This window comes from Ambystoma mexicanum, chromosome 6p (assembly GCF_040938575.1).
Source record: "Ambystoma mexicanum isolate Mex_15411 chromosome 6p, UKY_AmexF1_1, whole genome shotgun sequence".
NCBI lineage: Eukaryota > Metazoa > Chordata > Amphibia > Caudata > Ambystomatidae > Ambystoma > Ambystoma mexicanum.
Window position 1 is genome coordinate 907,346,061 of NC_090935.1, and position 19,958 is coordinate 907,366,018.

Here is a 19,958-nt window from a genome sequence, read left to right on the forward strand (position 1 = left end):
CAAGGACTGACGGAGTTCCTCCAGCTGACTGTGCCCCAACAAAAGGTCATCAGGGACAGCAGGAGGCACAACCATCTCATCATCAGACCCTTTCTCCACCTCTGAAATATACTCCAAAGGTTGGAACAAATCCAATCTGGGAGGAAGAACCGAGTAGGGCTCAAAAATAGGCCTCACAGACTTACTGAGAGCCTTCCTCGAAGCTTCCACAGCCCTCCGTGACACCTCCGGCAAATCCTTCACAAACGGCGTCGAGGGCGCCGAGGGAATCAGCGTCGACGTCGACGAGGCACCGACCACTTCGACAACTTCTTCGAGGCCGGAGCCCCGAGAGTGTCCTTCGAAGGCCACGGCGCCGATGGCGTCAACGACTTCTTCGAGGGCAGAGCCTCGAGAGAGCCCATTGACGGACCCGGCGCCGATGGCGTCGATGCCTTCTTTGAAGGCTTCACAGGTTCCGACGGTCTCGATGGTGTCGAGGACCGGGACTTGGATCTGGCACGGCTATGGCGATCTCCCTTGTCCGAGCGGGACCTCGATGGCTCCCGATGATTGCGCCGACCGCCCGAGCCAGAAGGCGTGCGAGTGGTGGCCCGAGCCCGTTCTGTGCCGGCTTCTTTCGAAGGCGCAGATGGAACTGTGCCTTGCGATTCAAAAATCACCATCATCTGCTGGTGGAATGCATCCCATTCGGCTGGCTCGAAGACTTGGTGGGACAAGTCAACCGTCTGGCGGAGTCCTCCTCCGACGAGGACGGGGAAGGAAACCGGTGACGGCGCTTCCTAGAAGGCCTCAACGAGGCAGAGGAATGGCGGGAACCACTCCTAGACAGAGACCCCTGGATTTTCGCCGATGCAGAGTGTCGCCCCTTGAGTCATCGGTCGAAAGCCCAGCGGACTTCGATTTATGGGGCTTAGACACCCTACCTACCTTTAATTTCTTCTTACGTTCCCACAAGGCCTTAGAGGTCAGGCACTGGCAGTCATCGCAGTCGTCGGTGGAGTGGCTTTCGCCGAGGCACCAGAGGCATATGTCGTGCGGGTCCATGACTGACATTTTTGAACCGCAGTCCCGACATTTTTTAAAGCCCGACTTCGGGTCGTAGAAGAGGATGAAGACATTGTTCTAAGAGAAGAAGCTAGCGCACCGAGATTCCGAAGCAAACACGTTTGCGGAAAAAAACTGAACTGAGGCTACGGGTGCCGTGCGTCCTATATATAACATCCGGCAACGTCGACCCTCGACAGAGGCCCTCGGGGAACAACGTATCGATGTCATTCACGCAGGACGCCCTCTGCCGAAAATGTTCCAAAGCAACACAGCTGTAGTCATTACCGGTCATAGATGTGGAATACGTTGGAGGACACAATCCCCTTGAACTAGACTATTGCAATATCATCCTCTCTGGATCATCGCCAAAAAACCTGACTAAACTCCAACTGCTACAAAATAACGCAGTCTGGGGCATGAAAAGATCAGACCATATCTCACAAACCAGGCACGAGCACCATTGGCTGCCCATCAAAGCCTGAATTGAATTTAAAATCTTATCCATCATGCACCGATGCTTCGTCAACCTAGCGCATCACAAAGAGTGCCAAACTGCGCTACCTATGCTTCCTAACCTACTCATTATTAGCAACTCCTAGATTCACCAGGAAAAGAGCATATGGAGTAAGCGTCACCATCATAGCCCCTACACCCTGGAACTCCCGGCCCCCATTTATCGAAAAAGAGCCCTCTTAACCCACCTTCTGAAAAAAATGGCAAACTGCTTTGTTTAATATGTATGCCTAATTTGACTGCCTCCTCTCCTGTATGCATAACTAGCTTGCCAAATGTTTTCCTAACTCTCTGATTGTCCTACTGTAAGTGTTAATTTCCCTAAGCTCAATTTAGCACTGTGATACCTCCGGGTCTGGGCGCTACCAACAGATGCAATGCATAAATAGGTGGGCAAATCGAGGAAGAGGACTGGAAGTACATACAGCTAGAGATTAAAAAAAAGTCCCCCGGAACTCAGGCCTGAAATGTATACAGTTTAAATTGGCCATCAGATTTATTATACCGCAGCCAGGATTCACTGGCCGGATGAACGTGCGCGGTGTGTGGCGGGTCACGCTGACTTTCTAGGTTTAGCCTGGAGATGCCCCCAGGTGGCTGGGTTCTGGGAGGAAGCCCTTGTGAAGATCTCCCTCATTATCGGGGTGCAAATTGGGCTGGATCCGCTGGTGGTCCTGGTGAGCTGTACCCGAGGTTTGCCAAGTCATGCACGCTGTCTGGTTAAGTTGCTCTTGGTTTTAGCACACAGGAGGGTGGTACTTGGCAGACATGAGTAGGGCATTAGAGCCGTCAGCATTGGCCAGCCCTAAAATCAATGATAGCAATATCTGTTGGCTGGCCTATGCCGACAACACTAGACAGGACAGCATTGGGGCTGCAACGCATGTTAGACAAACTGGGGGACTATGCAAAACTCAATGGGCTTTCCATTAATCCAGAGGAATCCAAAATTCTGATTTTTAGACGAGCAAGGAAGAAAGTACATACTCGAAAATGGTCTCTAGACAAGCAAATAATTCCAAGAGTGGAGGAGGTGGTCTACTTGGGGTATGTATTATATGCAGTACCGGAGATAGAGAAGGTTAATTCAAAAGTGGAGGATAAGATCATGCCGCTGATATCCCAAATGAAAACAGTTCATACAAAATATTGAACATTTTCAATAAACCCCCTAATTAAATTCTACGTGGCCAAAGTTGTTCCAGTAGTTCTGTATGGTCTGGAGGCTAAACCCCTACTCAGGAAGACAAATTGGTGCAAATGGGAGGGCTTGATATATATGTATTTTTTTTTTTTTAAGTGCTCACACAGCCCGGGGGCATTGAGGCACTGTTACAGGAATATGTCTTAGTTGCATATTTAGAACGCGCTTAATAACCGGGGGTTTCTAAGCGCGGACCCAGGGATCGAACCTGTGTTACTTCGTGTCGTCGTGTTTCCAAGGCGAGCATGTTGCCGCTGAGCTATCCTCTCGGGACTCAGATATGGAAGAGGGTTGTTGGACTTCCGCAAGGCATTTCTAACGTATGCTTAAGATACGAACTAGGGCTTAAATCTTTGGGATCATTAGCAGACTGGAAGTTGGTCACCCTCTTTCGTTCAATTAAAACATCTAAAAACCACACTCTATATGCAGACATCAAAGAACATCTTGAATTCTCCCAATCTGCAATATTAACGATTTAAATGTGAGGGTTAGTGCAGTCCTTGCGAGATCCGATACAGACTTTGAGACACTAGTTACCAATCGTTGAAGGCAAAAAAAGCAAGAGCGCAGATGGATTGGATTGCTACAATTGAAGCCATGCAAGGCACTGCCCAAGCTAATTCATTTGCGTTGAGATAAAAGAAACGGGGCTGTGTTCCAAGATATCTTGAAAAGTTCCCTGATGGGAGAGTCAAGCAAAACATCCTTAGACTTCGTTTAAACCTGGCGCATACGGGAGAAGTCCTCTCAAAATGGGGAAGAGGGAAGCTGCATAAAATTGTGCACAGTATGTGCTAACCCTGAGAAGTAAAATGTAAAACATCCTTTAATGGAATGCAAGGGCACGGGTTTATAAGGGCAGCCTTATTTCAAAGATTTGTGAATAAACCAACGGGCATCCTCACAGAAATGTTCTGGGAGAGATTGATAACAGGACAAGAGTCTAGTTTGGCGATAAAAGTAATTCGGGTGCTAGAAAAGGTCAACATCTTTGTTCAAAGTTAATGTATTGTCCTGCTTTGGTTGCTCTGATATTTTTTTTACCTTCTTAGGTTTTTTGTGTAATTTGGAGTTTAGGTTAGGTCATTGCTTACTCAGTTGAGATTTTAATTGGATTTATTGTACACTGTGTTTTTTGTTTTTTTTTCGTTTCCTCTTTCTTTTCTTTGACGTGCACTTAATATGATCTATTTTCACAATGATAGTGGGACATTTTATGTTCAGTCTATTTTAGAATTAATGAATTTGATCTGTACTTTGAATCATTTTATTGGTTTCTTTTATGACTGTGTTAAGGATTTCAATCAGCGGCGCCCCCTTAGTCTCAGCCCAGAATGCAGCGTGCAATTGAAATGCTTATGTGTGATAGATTAGATTCAATATTGAGATGGTACACCACTCATATCACACCCCCTTTTCAAACACCCTGGGTCACAATGGACCATGAACCAGGCTGGTTGATAAAATGTAATATTTGTTTATTTATTTTAAAATTCAAAAGAAATCATACAATTTTTAATATGGGGCAGCAATCACCAATGGGGTGATAACACTAGGAATGTAAGCAATGCACTTAGCTTAAACTTCTATTGACACAACTACAAAACACCAGGGAATAGGAGCACTTTTTGATTTTAGGTAGGATAGCACTGGAGTTAGACTCTCCCCCTGCAATGTTCCGTAAACCCACAAATAATCAATTTTAAGTGGATAAACAGAATCAGCAGGTAATCAGGAATGACAGACAAGAAACAGAATTGAAATCCGACTTTCCCTCCCCAAACAAGAGAGAAAAACGGATTTAAACCCTGGCAATGCTAAAGTGACACTCTGAAATGGATGGATAAACAATGAATGTGTCTAAAACTCTTGAAACAAAAACTATTCTTTACTGGAGGAACACTGGAAATGGATGGAGCAAAAGCATACAATCCGAAATGGAATGGAGGATTGAAAACAGTTTATAATCAAAATGACATGTTGTAAAATTAACTCACTTTTGCAATTCCCGCCTTAATTTGCCAAAACTGTTTTTAATAAAAACGGGTCAAATATTGTTAATCGGTTCTTTGGTTGGTGGGTAGCTATGGATGATAGGTACAATATGGAAGTCAAATGAGGTCTCTAGCTGTTAAATTGAGTGAGTTATGCAAGATCTAGTGAGGTGCGTTTTTGAGAAAATGAAGGCGCGAAAAAGGAACAGAAATCAATTTTGACAAGGACAGTTTTACTCTACACTAGGGCATTCAGGCTAGGCTACCAGATTGAGACACACTAAGCTCCAGGGTTGATTCGCGGAATCAACCCTAGCACCTCCGCGCCAACCCTGGCGACCCAGTCCGATCACCCGAGGGAGGACCTAGGGCTTAGGATTTCACAAGACAAAATTATTAAAGAAGTTGGCACTAGCACAAGGAATCAAAGGCAGGGTTTCAAGAATGATTTTTGACAATATTACAGTTATCAGGATAAGGATAGGATGGCTTAGAGAGTGGAACTACAAGAAACAGACAAGGTATACTATGGTTCTATGGTTCCTACTGATACTCACAGTCCACTTTTAGTTTTGATTTTGGACAGTCAGCGGTTCTGGTCGCCACACGGGTCTGGTCTAACACAGGGCAGCCGGACAAACTCAGCGGGACAGGGTCAGCTGGGCAGGGACTGGATAGCAAAGGATAGTTCTTCTGGACTGGCAATCCTGGTTACTGGATACTATAGGGCATCAGGAGAGCAGGATGGTGGCAAAATGCAGTGAGTGGCAGCAAGCCAGGTTCATTCAGGATGCTTCCCAAAACACCACAGCGATTTCCTTGGTTATGGGGATTATTTTAGAATTGAGGCCTAGCTGAAGCAGGATCAGCAATTGCTTGGTCTTGTGGTTGGGATCTGGAGTTTAGATGGATAAATGCAAGATGAAGACAGGAACAGGACGCTGGCATAGGAATCAGGAATCAGTGTGTACCCAGTGTGTTGTCAGGGGCTCTTATTTATAATGCCAGGTCACATCATCACAGTATATGACAGGGGCAGGCTTTACTACACATGCCCATAACAATAGGATTGGGCAAGGGTAGTAATCTCCGCCTTGCTCTCTGCTGGTTGGATTTCTAAGGGAATGATGTCAGGTTTATGAGGTGAGGTTTACAATGTCCCAACACTCCCACATTTATTTTACTTAAAATCCGATTTTGCCAAAAACATGCATTTCTTTACTTGTAATTTCTTGGTAAATTATACTCACAGGTTACATATGATGTGCAGCACAGATTAGTCCAAACCTCCAGTCTGTGCGAACTTGTTTCGCCTTTCTGACACATTTTGGTAATTTTACACATTAAAGATTTGGCCTAAAATTCCACAATTTTATACACAAATGCGAATTGTCCCCAGGGATGTATGTACAAAATCATATGTTTGCCACATTAATACTTTCCTGGGAATTTGTCATATTTCGCAACTTCTGTTCCCCATGCGGCAAGGAGTTCGACCAAGTTTTAAAAGATGGCCCCCAAAATTAGATTTAAGACTGCAAACCTTTACATTTCTGCTAATTCTTGTTACAGAAATAGGAGTCTTTAAAGTTTCTTGGTAAAATAGTCTCTGTTACCAAAAGGCAGCCCCTTTGTTACTTGATCCTGTTTTTTTCCCCTTCAACTGCAAGCAGCCCTCAATTCCTTCCAGGCAAGGGGGTTTCCAGTCTTAATTGAAGGTTCTATTGCCCTTTCACACTTGACAGGTGAGTATCCCAGGACTGCTATTGTCCCAGCCTGGAGCACAGGCGAATGTCTGATGAGCATGTGAACTCCCATTGTCCTAACCCATTCAAAGTTTTTCAAGCTGGCACTTCGCACCTATATGTCCTGGATTTAGGGTGTATCTCCCTTCCTAGGAGGATTTTCATAGCTGGCAACTGGAATTACAGGTTTTTATGAGCTTGCAACTCCAGCCTATGTGTTTTAAACTATTTAATTTCTTACATTGGGTCTTGAATTAAACCAACCTATGACAGAAGATATCCTATGTGTGCATTGTCACCACTAACATAACTCCTTTACATTGCTAAGTAAGCAGGCTTTCATTAACAATTAAGTTTTAAACCGGTCATTTTTTTCTCTTCAGTCAGCACAGCCCATTTTGCCACCTGTGTCAAAAACAGCTATCAATTCCTTCTTTAATTTGGTTTGCAGCTCTTCAGATTGCCACTGTCTTGGTATCTATAGTCATTTTCCTTGCAGCAGGACTCTTATTTAAGGTATAGATACATTTCTCCCTACCCTGGCTCATAGAGTAAAAAGTCTCTTTGAACTGCTGCGCCTGGATACATTTTGTCAAGAAATAAACACGTGTTTCCTGTGTGAGTGAAAAATGAAGTTGCTTTTGATTTCTCTGAGAGTTGGTTTAACTGGGCCTTTTTACTCATAGTGGTTTCAGAATGACAGATGAAATCTGCATCAAAGCAGCATTTTGAAAGGGTGAAAACAGTTTCATTTTTAAGGGGATTTTGGCTTTTGCAGCAATGGCAGGCCTTCCTTTTCACTTGATTCCATATATATGTCTCAGAACACACTGGCATGCTCCTGCAGTGTGTCCCCTGTTCCACCTCGCCTAAAATGTGGGTGGCAAGATGGTGCAGCCATTTTTCTGTTGCTGCCAAAAGCTGTTTTGAGGTCCTGGTACGCACTGGAGCCAGCACAGCCAGGTTACTGTTTCTTGCGCAAAGGCAGCTAAGTGATGTAAGGAAATGCCGTTGAGTGGGTCAATATATCCCACAACTGTTCTTTTTTTTGTAAAGATTCTTTGTAACCATATACAAATAAATCAAATTAAAACAAGAAATCGGCATATCTAGTATCTCTAATGCTCTATTGAAAGTTTAGGCAGCTGAAGTGAACTTTAGTATTGACTATCCAGACTCAAATAAATGATCTTCAGAAATGTAGACGTCTTTATACACCATCACAAACTCCTTTGGCATCCACTGTGGATCTGTAATCCCCAACATACCAGAGATCTTTATTTGATCTCTTTGCTAGCATAATGTGTGTCCTAACCCCCTTTCCATAAGATGTTTGTTTCACCTTTCATTTTACTTTATACACCTTTGCTAAATGAAGGGAGATCTCCTTGTAAACCCTGTAATCTTTCAGTCATCCCTTTACCACTTAATTGAATTTACTGTTCATCCAGTCAGTCCAATAGAGGTTTGCAGATTAAAAAACTCATTTTTCTTCTGTGCATCTTCTTTAATAATAAGCAACTGTTAGCTTTGCAGCATCCCACCCCCCAGTAGGCCTGAACCTCTCTGCATTTTCCCCAAAGTAACATTCTACAGCTTCTGCAAGAGAATCCCTAAAATGTTGGTACCTCATACAAACATCATTACATTGCCCTCTGTATGTAAGGAACATAATCCCAGGGAGGTTCAGTCACATGACAACCAAATAATGAGCTGACCAGGACACTGGGAAAAAATCTCTGACGTGCTCCGACGTCGTAAGCTAACCCTTCCACGAAGAATATAAATAGATCATTTAACCATGAATACGACACATGAGGATTAGAGGGAAAGGAATAGGTCCTTGCATCTGGGTTAGAAGCGTACCATACAAAGTATAACCCTCTATTCTCTAAATGCAATTGTAGGAATTTCTGTACATGTTGCTTTCCATACATTAGAACCTAATCGATCTTGTTCTGTATCCATAATCATATCAAAATCTCCACCTAATATGACAAAACCTCTCCCCATTTGAACACTAAAAGACTGCCTAATAAATTCCCCTTGCCCCCGATTTGGAACATAGCAAGAGGACAGTGTTACCATTACATCTTCTTTCCTAACGTTCACCAGAAACAACCAACCCTTCATAAGCCTTTTACCTGGGGTTGCTCCAACTAAAATCTCCTCACCATAACTATACCCACTCCTGCTTTTTTGCAGGTATCTGATGCCCAGAACATTTTACCCAGCAGAGAGCCACATAGTTGCCTCTCATTTCCTATAATGAAGGGCAACTCCTGAACAAATAACGCATCAAGACCATTCCTCTACGAGGAGGGACCACTTAGCAGGTACATTTAACCCCTTAACATTCAGGGTAGCCACTTTCTATCCTTTCTCATTGTTATGGATCACCATTTTGAGCTAAATAAGAACTTCCAGATAATAAATAATTGATGAAAGAGTGATGGGCTGTCACCCTCTTCATTTCCTTCTCTGGTGTGCTCATGCACTGGTCTACTCTAACACCTACCAATTTCCAAACTTCACCCAGACCAGAAAAAAAAAACCCTCTCCTCAAGGGCTGCAGCCTCCCCATTTATAGAAATCAACACATCAGGTCATAGCCAACATAGGTTAATTTCACCTAGCGAGGGTAGCTAGAGGCTATGCCCAACAAACAATGCGTTTAGGGGACTGTGAGTACCTGGACCCCTAGTAGTAAACTACAACACTGCTCCTATGTCCACTCCTTCAGCTCAGAACAAGCCAAGATACCCCCCCCTACGCACAATTGTCAATTGTAGTTATCTTACTTAATTCCTCCGCCATGTTAACATTTCTGATGAGCCATTAAAATTCTGTCACTGTCTCTGTTTTCATCTGCATATCACTCAGACTAAGTAACCATCCCAAAAAACATTCTCCATTACACTGGGTATTCTAAGATGTTATTGGCTCTCACTTTCTCTAGACTTTACTCTTTGTCCATGATGTTGTGGAACCTGCAGACAACTGATCTGGGACCAGATGCCGCCTGACCGCCTCTGTGTGCTCTCTCGATTTATATTACTGCCTCCTGTTCATCTTGGCAAAACAAAAAGGTGATGGCTGGAAGGCTTAGAATTAATCTTACAATCTGGTATAGCTCAGGGCGAGCGTCCAGACCATCGTTCTTCAGCCTGTCAGGCCATTAAAGAAAGAGGAAGACCATATACAAATCAGGCTTGGTCCCATCACAAAGGGGGCAGTCAAGCCCAATTTGATTGGTCACATCCCTTCAAGAGACCACAAGCAACCCCAGAAATGTTAATCTTGGAGCAGATCATTCATGATCTCCGGCACAATCTTTTCCACTTAGATGTTTCTCCCTCTTCAACCGGTACTCCAAAAACATGAAGATTGCACCTCTGGTGCCGATTTTCAATATCCAATAGAAGCTCAAATTCTGGTTTGTTTTTCCATCTCTGTTAAGCATGCCTCATATGTCAATTCCAACAAATCTGTAGACACTTGGACTGCACACCTCCCATTGAAGATACCAAGCCAGGTTGTTCTTCCACATTGTGTCTTTGGCCTTCTGTCCTTAATCTATTCAGTGTCTCCTCTCTCTCTCCAATCACCTACTCAGATTTATGGATCAGTTCACTTTCCCCTCTTGGCCCCCCACGCGTTGGCTGCCAGACTCACCACTGTTGTTCCCAGCCAAGATCTGGCGCTAGACTTTGCCTCTCAGCAATTATCGCAATTATCATACCTGATAAAACACGCTGGGAAGAATTCCAAACCACAAGACCTTCTCCCAATCCTCTCTCAGGGGCTTCGGGCATCAGATCTGTCTCATAATCCCTACGCTATAACAAATTCTTAAGGTAATGCCTCCATGGATCCCAAGATATGGACAGGGCCCAGGTAGCAGACAGTCATTTACACTATTCCTGCTAGTGGTCTCCCTTCTAAATGGCTAGTTGGACTAACAATATTAATAAAGGAGTCACTGTGGAAAGCAATACCAGAATCAAAAAGGGAGAAAGAGGTGAAGGTGGGATAATACATTCTTTAGTGGATGATTTTCTGAATGCGACATTGAACTCAACAGATCTCATGCACCCATAGAATTGGTTAAATTGCACAGGTAGGAATAAAGTATTACGAATTAAATTGTAACATGGGAGAATGTATAGTTTGCCGACATGGTTGCAAAGAGTACTGTGATGTTATTCATTGTAACTTGATCAAATACGGAAAGTGTGTTAACTGCACATGACGAAATGTATACCTGGGATATTGTTTATTGTAGTATGCTGAGTTACAGATGTAAAATTCAATACATATATTTTTAAAAGACACATTCAAATGATTGCTAAAAGGAGGATCACAGCAAGGTACAGTGGGAAAACAAAATAAAACATTTTGAAATACAATTGACAATCACAGTACGTGTCCTGTTTTAATATAGGCCCATGACATTCAAGATTTCAGTATTAAGGCTGGGCTTTGCCAATCTCAGCCACGTTCACCAGCCATTTATTTGCAGTCTTCCGGGTTAAGCTCTTAAAACACTTTCCAAGTAAGAACAGCACAGTCAATTATGTATCCTGAAGGTTTTCCTTCTTAAAGATGTTTCCAATCAATTGTTAAATAAGATAATTCATGACAGGGGCATTTAAAGAAAAGGTGTGGTAGATCTTCAATGGATTGAGTGCTGCACTGGCATTCTGGGCTGCAGCCTCCTTTTTTTCTTTTTAATATCTATATGTTCTAATTTACTACCTCTACAAAGCTTAACTGTTTCTCAGTCTCATGTTTTAATCGTTAGTAGTGAATCACTGAAAAGAGTTAAAAACAAACTTTGTTTCAACTATGGGAATACCATAATCACAAACCTAGCTTCCAACTCAAACTTGCATGTCCAATTTAACTGGAAAGAGTCATTGGTGTGGTGCTCGGCTCGCGCTCTAGTCGGGCCGCCGCCGGCCGAGTTGAACGGTTACTTTGATCTGTGGAGGGAGGCGGCTGAAGCAATTGCACACACTAAAGCAATTGTAACGCCTGCCGCCTCCCTCAGAGTCCTGACCCTGGGGGGGGCAGCCTGTCTGCAGGGCTGAGCTGGGGCCCAGCAACATTGCACACTAGTTGCTTCAACTTTGAAGGAAGTAACAACAAATTTGTTGTTGCACTTCTTTACAAAGTTGAAACAACTTCCACTTGTGCCTGGGGACTGGGGGGGCCGCCGCGGAAGAACAAGCCAATGAAAATTCGTGGCCACCCAAACTCTGTGCCGAAAGGTACATATAGGCAGTACGTACGTGACTGACTATGCTATTGGGCCTCTGACCCGCCCTGGCCCTGGCTGGGCATGATTTATTGGGGTGCACCAGTGGACCACAGTCACCAGTCACCACCAGACAACTTGTGAGGCCGCCAGCCCAGTGCCCACACACAGGACAGCCACACTGAGGAGGACCACCAGGCGAGGCGACGACGACCCAGGCCACAGTCAGCAGCCAACAGCCAGCCTGCCACTGTGCTGCAAGGTAAGGAGGACTCTCGTCTCGTCGTATAATGGGTTTGGCAAAAACCGCTATGGTGTGTTTCCCCATGGATGTCACCCACCCCCCCCAATGTGCGCCCCATGCTATCTGGTGCCCCGGTAGTTCTTGAAGCAACCCTGCCCTGCCCGGGCTCTGTTTTCGTGCCCAGGCCCTCCAAACTTAAGAAGGCCCGGCCAGCTCCTGGGGATTGGAGGGGCTGAGACTGGCTACCGGCTGCCGCTGCTGCCGGCCCCGTCCGAGCACCGATCGGGCCTTGCCTTCACGGCGTTGCTGTGTCCTGCTGGGGGGCACCCCACCCAAGACGCTCTTGTTAAGCGGGGTGACCCGTCGGCTCAGGAGGGCCATGGATCCGCCTGGGGCCGACGGGCCAGTGGGCCCACTGCACCGGGCCTGCTCGCTATCCAACTGCGCCTGCTGGCTGGCGGCCAGGCCCGAATTTATGCAAATCTCAGGCCGAGCAGGGTCTGATGGGAGAAATTAACTGTGCTACAATGTGCCTCTTCTGCTGGGCTCTGCCTGCCGGAGCTTCCCCTTGCACGTGGGACAGGTAGCTCTGCAGACGCTCAGGGCTTCCGGGAGGGCTGGAGCTGGGTCAGGGCCTGCCTTTCTCACCCTCGCTTAGCGGGGCTTCCAGAACAGGCCCGTTGCCCAACCCCTGCCCTCTTGCTCGCAACTCATACTTACCTGGCAGAGGAGCATCTGTGATCACCAAGGCAGATCTCGAGTCCCAGGGTGAGGCAGGCTCATCCATTGCCCACCGGATTTGCTGACCCCTGCGATGGCCCCAAATGCGGGATACTCGACTGCATTATTTCTGGTAGTGGGGGACTGCATTCGCGCTATCCCCTGATCTATTGGTAAAAGAAAGAAAAAGTTTATTGTGCGAGTCAGCTAGTTTACACACAGAGCCCCTGGTCTTGCAGCAGAGTTTCTTTTGCTGTAGTGAAGAGGGCCAGCCCCGAGCAGCTCAGGGGGTCCAGCCCTGATGCATTGGTGAAAGAAAGAAAAAGTCACTCACGTGTGTGAGTAGGTTGGTTGCGCACAGAGCCCCTGAATTTTGCTGCAGTCAAGAGGGCCAGCATTCACTGGAGGGGTCAAGTCAAGTGCACAGGCGCCTAACCCCAGACTTGTGCAGATGTCCCAAATTAACCCGCTGAGGACGCGCATAGGATTGGCCTGCTGGTGGTGGGCTGACTTGCAACTAGTGCAACCTAGCATCCATTACAGGGTTTATTTATTTATTGAGTGTGACATTTGTAAAGCGCACTAAGCCCAGATTAACTTAACTGGTCTGCTGTTAAATCTCAGTTACCAGTTTAATGGTATCCAGTCCACTAATTGCTGATTTTACCATAGCCGATATGATAACTCAGTGGCCAGTGGGTTGAGCGCTCGCTGCTGTGATGTGTGTGTGATCTGCAGATCTGAATCCCAGTAAGGTCATCTCAGCCTTTCATCCTTCTGAGGTCGATAAATGATTACCAACACAGGTTCGGTGATATTGTATGCATATTTGTTCTATAAAAACAGAGCTTAAGCCTAACTGCTATACAATAACATATTATCATTTGGCCTTGGACGTCTGCTTGCATTCACAGTTATTTGACAATATGGATCTGGACCTGCTGTTATTGCATATAGCGATCTACAAGGAGGCAGGGGTGCACCTAAGTCAAAATGTTGGGGGGAGGAGGTCTAACCCTTTAAATGTGGGAGAGGTCAGGTGCTAACTTCATAGATTGTGGGGTCAGAGAGCAAACTCACTTGGGGACTGGGGTCCTCTAAATTCTTCACGCATTCTAATGAGAGAGACTATTCTAGTGCAGCTTCAATGTTACTATCACTTAACTCTCTCCTACACATTTGAAACCACACAGTAAAGGAGTGCTGTGTGAGAATGAGCTGTCTCCTGCCCCTTAGTACCCTTCTAATCACTCCCAGTCCCTGCCCTGACATGCAAGTACTAACCCCATCAATTGCCTAAAAACATATGCATACGAATGGGGTTGCTAAGTTAAAAATGAAACCCTTTGGAGACCACCAGGGGGCGCAGACATGCAGGCAGCTTAAGCCTGTGTCTCCCTCTCCAGCGATAACCCACAGAGAAAAATAACACTTATTTTGGACCAATTCAGACAAGCAGCAGGCACGACATCGTGGGTGAAGGTACCGAGGCGCCTCGTACGAGGTTTAAAGAAAAACCGCGGACGATTTATAAGAAAACGCAGCCTGAGAAGTGGAACGTCCGGAGTCATCACAGTGCCTCCAAAGATGGGGGACGAGTAACCGGAGCCGTGGATCGCCGCCCTTCCGAAGCGGGCGAGAACGATATCCCCCGCAGCTCCGACCCGCACCCCTGCCGCAGCCAGATGGAGTAAAAGAACATACGGTAAGGAGTGCGGAGGGGTGCGACGGCAGGCGGGTTAAGGGGAAAGGCTCAGCCGGCCCCCCTTGCCCCTCCCCCCACTAAAAGGCCTGAGATTCGTCACGCGCATCACCGCAGACTGGCCGGGGGTACCCGGTTCCACGCGCAAGCAATACGCGCAGGCAATACACTTACTGCTCTGAGAGCCCCGGCAGTACCTGCCCAACGGCGGCCCCCGCGGCAGCAGACATACAATCACAAGGCTGGGAGATGCGCGCCGGTGGAGGACGCTATAGGTGCACGGCCCCGCGGACCCCCTGCTGAAAGAGAAGAGGGGGGGAAAAAAAAAAAAAGAAGAAAAAGGAAAGGTGAACCCACGCGATCCCCATACACTTAGGCCAGTAATACACGGCAACGTTACCATCGCCTTGCCGTAAAGCCATCGCCAAAAACACAACCGGTCACTGGACCACACTCCATAAACAGAGAGGAGCAATAGCGGAAACAAGCCAGCTTCCAGAGAATAAAGCGCCAAGGGGCAGTCCCCGCCATAGGCATCCTGCAGAACCTGGGGGCCCGCAACTGTACACTGTTAGCAGGAACATTATCCGACCCAGGGCAATATCACGCGCTTGCCACAACCACCGCGCAAACTGGATCCGGGCACCCTGGCAACTTTACGCGGGTTTAGTCGCCCATACGAAGCGATGGAGCAAATTGTAGTGCAGAGTACCTCTGAGATACCAGGTAACGACCTTGACAGTGCCACAAAATCGGACATTCGCCGCCTCCTCGGAGAAATCAGGTCGATAAAAACAAGTCTCATGGAAACCGTCACCGATCTCCAGTCAAAGATGGCCAAGGTGGAAGACAGGTTGGACGCTGTGGAGAATAACCAGCAATCAGGAGACATTACCACTATGCAGTACGAGGCTCGGCTTCAAGACCTGGAGCAGAAGGAAAGAGACATGGAGTCAAAGATGGATGACTTGGAAAACCGAGAGCGAAGATCCAACATAAGAATTATGGGCCTGGAGGAAACGCAGGGGGAAACCCCGACCAGCCTGGAATGCAAAATAAAATCCCTCATTCTCTCACTCTATAACGGCGAAAGCCATCCCGCGCTGCAATTTGACAGGGTCCACAGAGCAGGGGGCCCACCACGCGGACCCCGTTCAGTCCTTATTAAATGCCACCATTACACGCAGAGGCAAGACATTTTATTAAAGGCAAGGAACAAGGACAGCATAGACTTCGAGGGCTCAAAGGTTAAACTCTTTCAAGACCTATCAGCAATGACCCTGGCCAAGAGAAGAGGATGCCGGCCCCTAACGGGTTGGCTGCAGGAAAAGGGAGTTCGCTATCGCTGGGGGTACCCGTTCTCGCTTTCTTTCGAATACGATGGCGAGGAGTTCAGGCTTACCTCTACCGAGGAAGCAGAACGGGCACTGAAGCACCTACAGAATACGGGAGCAGACATGAACTCTGATTCCAGGAGAGAACCAACAGGCCCAATGCGCGATCCAGCACCAAGACCACCACGCCGTGGACAAGCATAATCCAAATGGAAATTCAAGAAACTCAACACTCCTTGAGAGACACTCACGGAACATACAAGCACAGCTTCCTCTAAGGCCTCACGAGGGAGCACCAGCCTCTAACCTTTTTCACCCAAGTACTCTGCGCCAATGACTGATTGGTAGTTTGTAATGTTAAAATTTGGTCCAGGAACTAACATGATTCGAAACTTGCACTAAGTAGGCCGCGACAGTTGTTTATTTTCTATATAATCAAAATGCTATGTCGCTGGAGAGGGGTCTCTTTAGTGTGGCCCTTCCATAAAAAGGGCGTCTCATTTTCTGAAGTACGAGATGCTCCCGGTAGCATCTTGTAGGGGGCGGGGGGGAGGGGGGAGGGGAAACAAGCAAACCTACAGAACAGAAAAGCCGAAACACAGTACTACTTCACAAATAAGAGAAACATCACAACAGGGTAACAGCCTAAAACAAAATCAAGAAGTTGCACCACCTCGTGAGCTACGCATAAGTAAGGCAGGGTACAAGATTCAACTTGAACACAATGGCTAGAACTTATGGTGTTGTCTTCGGTTCCCTGAATGTGAAGGGCCTCAACTCCCCTCAAAAAAGATCAATGTTGGCTCGTCAATTCAAACAATCCGGAGTTGATGTCTTGTTTATTCAGGAGACGAAATACACCCAAGGGGAAGAACGTAAAATTGTGGGCAGGGACATAGAAAATGCAGTATGGGCATCAGGCCCGCATAAGAAAGGGGGGGTTGGAATCCGGTACAGGAAACCCTTAGGCCTCCACATAGAGCACGTACATAGAGATAAAGGGGGCAGATTCGTAGCTTTGAAATGCAGGGTGAGAACACGCAAGCTGACTCTCTGCTCCGTATACGCTCCAAACCAGGCACAATCCGCCTTCTATGAGCCACTGTTTGACTTCGTAGGGGACTGGCGGGAGGGAACCCTGATTTGTGGAGGTGATTTCAATGTTGTAGCGGAAAGAGAAAAAGATTGGCTCTCAGTGGCGCGCAAAGTCCATCCCCCCAGCCACCTACAGGGTGACAGATTCCGGAGCTTGCTAAAAGAACACCACCTAATAGACTCATGGCGAACAACACACCCAGAGGAAAGGGCGTACACCTTCTACTCTCCCCCGCATCAGACCTACTCGAGAATAGATTACGTACTGCTGGGGGCCGAGGAGGAAAGTGCCATCTTAAAATCCTCTATAGAAATCGTAGCCTGGTTAGACCTAGGCCCTCTCCCTAGACCCGAGCGTAGATGGATGTGCAATGACTTCCTGTGTAGAGACCCGCTATTTAAGGAAACTCTTACAGATGCTATTGCTGATTATTTCGAAACAAATGACGTAGACGATATGCCGCTAAATACAGTCTGGGAAGCGGGCAAAGCGACAATCAGGGGGATCCTCATGGTAGAGGGTGCAGCCAAGAAAAGGCTCAGGCAGCTCAGGGAGAAGGAACTGAGAATAGAGATAACAACTCTAGAGAAAAAACTGAGGCAGCACCCATCACACAATGCAAACCTAACAAGTCAAATCAAAGGTCTCAGGGGAGAACTGAGAGATATATGGCAAGGCAAAGCACTCACACAGCTTAAGTACCTTAAGCAGAAGTTTTTTGAGAAGGGGGATAAGGCCCACACAATGCTAGCTAATCGACTAAGAAAACAAAGAGCTGATAGGGCAGTCCACAAAATCAACGACGAATTGGGCTCCCCTCTTACCGAACCACAAGATATAGTCAACCGTTTTGCCAGGTTTTATTCGGACCTGTACACAACAGAAGGAAACGAGCATACCCCGGCTATAGATCTATATTTACGCACGCTCCCCCGACCACAAATATCAGAGGATCACCTTGGAGCACTAAACAATCCGATCACCACCCTTGAAGTTAGTAGAGCGATTTCCAACTTGAAAGCGGGCTCAGCACCGGGACGGGATGGCTACACACCTGCCTTTTATAAAACCAATAGCACCTCCTTGACCCCTTTCCTTACCAAATTATTTAACTCGATCCTGGAAACGGGCCAAGCACCTGAATCATTCACTGAATCCACAATTATTGTCATTCCCAAAGAAAGTAAAGATCTCCTAGAATGCTCATCTTACCGCCCTATCTCGCTCATAAATGTAGACGCAAAGATCTACGCTGGCATTCTAGCAGCACGGCTAGCAATAGTTCTACCCCAGCAGATCCACACCGATCAGGTCGGGTACATAAGGGGGAGACAGGGGGCAGATAACATAAGGAAAACCCTTGATCTCATGGCAACACTTAGAGAAGCAGGAGAAGGCCCTCTCCTCTTATCAATCGATGCCGAAAAGGCATTTGACCGCTTGGAGTTGCCCTTCCTGAGGGCAGTACTGCAGTGGGCCAGGCTGGGAAGCACATGGATCCAGGGAGCCAGAGCACTCTACCACTCTGCCCAAGCTAAAGTATCCATCAATGGTGTCACCTCGGCATCATTCACGCCCACGCGAGGCACAAGACAGGGCTGCCCGCTGTCCCCCCTGATATACGCTCTAGTCATTGAACCACTCGCCCAATCCATAAGATTAAGCCCCCTGATACATGGAATCCCGCGGGGAGGAGAGGAATATAAACTAGCTATGTTTGCAGATGACATTCTGTTATACCTAACCAGACCTACAGAGTCCATTCCAGCCCTCTTTCGAGAATTATTTCGATATGGAGCCCTCTCGGGGTTCCGAGCCAACTTGCAGAAAACCATAGCAGTCCCCCTAAAACCCAATAGCGAATCGCTAGAACACCTAAAGGAGGACTGGGGGTTCCTGGTGCAACCTCACTCAGTGAAATATCTGGGCGTCAATATAACAGTTCCCATATCTGACCTCTTCGAAGCTAATTATGTCCCTCTGTGGAAAGCCATTCAAGCGGACGTACGGAGATGGACAAAGCTACCACTGTCCTGGGCTGCCCGTTTCACCTCTATAAAAATGAATGTCCTACCTCGTCTATTATTTCTATTCCAATCCCTCCCGGTAATTGTCCCGCAACCGTTCATGGCTGAAGTAAAACGAACGCTCCTAAGGTATCTGTGGGCCGATAAGAAACCCAGAATCCCTTATTCTACACTAATTCAATCTAAAGAGTCAGGCGGCATGGGGTACCCAGACTTAGAGGAATATTATAATGCATCCCAGCTCCGAGTCCCATCAGACCACCTTTGGGAAAACCCCGAAAAACAGTGGGTAGCCATAGAGAATGATATTTTTGCGCCGGTCACATTGGGAGAATGGATGTGGGTCCCGCCATCAGCAATGACCCGCAGAATAAAAGAACATCCAGTACTTAAAGTCTTGTGGTCCCTGTGGCGCCCCTCCCGGGTAATGAAAGGAGTCACCACGTGGCCATCTCCCCTCAGTTTTATCTGGGCCCCTCCCATTTGCGCCCTCATAGCAGAGGTGCAGCACTTTCAACCATGGCTCGATGCAGGATTGACAAGAGTGGGTCAGGTGTGGAAGGAGGGCAATTTTATCTCTTATGAAGAAGCACGAGAGCCGATGCGAGGTAACGAGGTGACCCCCATGTTATATTTACAACTGCGAAGCGCCCTGAACGATGTCAGATGGGGCACAAAGTTAAAACGCTCCCTCACTCCATTTGAGCAGATACTAAGTGTACCCCAACCAATGAAGGGCTTGATCTCACGTATGTACAAAGCCCTGCTCACGAGAAGATGTCCGAAACGTCCCCAATCTGAGACCAAGTGGGAACTAGAGTTGGGCCTTACAGAACAACCAAAAGTCTGGGACACCATTCACAGAGCAGTGTGGTCATCATCCATATCAGTGCAATATAAAATGCACAATGCACGCTTGTTGGTAAGGTGGCACTATACCCCCCAAAGACTGTCGAAAATGTTTCATAGCACCTCTACCCTTTGTTGGAGAGGTTGTGGAGAAACTAGCGATTATTGGCACCAATGGTGGGGCTGCCGGGAGGTGCAAACATACTGGAAGGAGGTC

General features: G+C 46.8%; 1 protein-coding gene and 1 pseudogene across 4 annotated transcripts in view; one reads left to right on the forward strand and one right to left on the reverse strand.

The window, feature by feature from the left end:
* YTHDC2 (YTH N6-methyladenosine RNA binding protein C2) overlaps positions 1 to 19,958 on the reverse strand; it is a 2,707,399-nt gene that overhangs the window by 908,552 nt on the left and 1,778,889 nt on the right. The window lies entirely within an intron of this gene.
* Positions 12,726 to 12,898, forward strand: LOC138512737 (U1 spliceosomal RNA; annotated as a pseudogene).